Raw genomic sequence first — 1,804 nt, forward strand, 5'->3', positions numbered from 1 at the left:
TGTGTGTGTGTTTGTGTGTGTGTGTGTGTGTGTGTGTGTGTTTGTGTGTGTGTGTGTGTGTGTGTGTGTGTGTGTGTGTGTGTGTGTTTGTGTGTGTGTGTGTGTGTGTGTGTGTGTGTGACGACAAGAGGATAATTAACATCTTCATTAGAGATATGAAATAGAGATATGATATGAAGATGTCAACACTGTCAATGTCCATGACGCCGTATCACTTTACTCAGTGACTCAACAACTAGAGCAGGAGGACAAGGAGGAGGAGGAGGAGATGACTGGGCCGCAGACCTAATTTAATAGCGATATGAACAAGAGATATGAATTAGAGATATGAATTAGGGATGTGAATTAGAGATATGAATTAGGGATGTGAATTAGAGATATGAATTAGGGATGTGATGTGTACCCCCCGGTATCCTTTATTGAATGACAACAGGATGACTAGATAATTGAGATATGAATTAGAGATATGAATGGAGATATGAATTAGAGATATGAATGGAGATATGAATGAGGTGTCATTGCTGTTTCAGGGTTGATGTTGTAGAGTGAGATGAATGGCAGTGTATTAATAGAAGCCTTCAGGGTGAGAAGCCCTCTGGAGGCCTTACACTGATGAGACACAGGAGGAAGAGACAGGGGACAGGGAGGAGGAGGTATTGTCATTTTGGAGAGTAACTATCACAGGTTTAACAACAAGAACAAATGAGTAGGGATAACTTCATGGATTCTATGACGGAAAGAGAGTGAGAGTGACACACACACACACACACACACACACACACACACACACACAGAACAAGAACAAGAGATTTGACGAGAACTTACGCAATAGAGTTGTGACATAAAGTAGGGTTAATGATCTGCTGTTATTCCATAAGAGATTGTAATCCCCTCTACAAGCACCAGTCCACTATTAAATAACATAACACCAAATCCTAGCTCTGATTAGGCCTAAATCTTGCAAATCTGGACCTAAATGTCACCAATTTTAGGGGAAACATGAATAAAGTTCTCTACTCATGATGCCCAGCAGTAGGCAGCTGTCCCATTGATTAGAGGAGGACGTCACACTGGGGTCAAAACTGACAGATCATAATAACAAATAGATCATTAGCATCAGAGTGTGCAGCTCTCTTTTAAGCTTCGCCCGCCAGCCTGAGCCTCACCAAACTGTGGTGTGCGTTTTCTTGATTTTTTTAACAAATACTGTAAGCTAAACGTGTAATTCAAGAACAATGTCTGGCTCAATAAACAGCTAGTCTGCAGTCCCATTGTTAAATCCTGCCTTGGCCTTGTCTGTGTCCATTCAGCTAGTCTGCAGTCCCCAAATCTTAAATCCTGCCTTAGCCTTGTCTGTGTCCATTCAGCTAGTCTGTAGTCCCATTGTTAAGTCCTGCCTTGGCCTCGTCTGTGTCCATTCTTCTCAACAACACTGATAATCTGGTGAAAGCTCATTAACAGCAGATTTTTGTTTGAGGAAACTGTTGAGTTCTGTAAGAGTGGCATGATCCTCACCAATCTATCAGAAAATGAATACAAATGCAAACGTATGAAATCACTATCCGATCGGATCCGTGGAATTCAGGGCGTGACTTTTGAAACAACCTAGCAACTTGAACAATGTAACCTAGCAACACAATACAAAACCTTGTTTTTAATTGGCTAATCGGACAAATGGACTGTGAAAAGCGCAACTTCTTCAAACTTTTTTGGGCCGTAAAAAACGTATGAAACAGACAACCCCTGTCATCTCTGTTGTCCGTCAACGGAGGATGACTACCATAGAGAAACCATTGGCTCATTC

This window comes from Argentina silus (genome assembly GCF_951799395.1).
Source record: "Argentina silus genome assembly, chromosome: 21".
Lineage (NCBI taxonomy): Eukaryota > Metazoa > Chordata > Actinopteri > Argentiniformes > Argentinidae > Argentina > Argentina silus.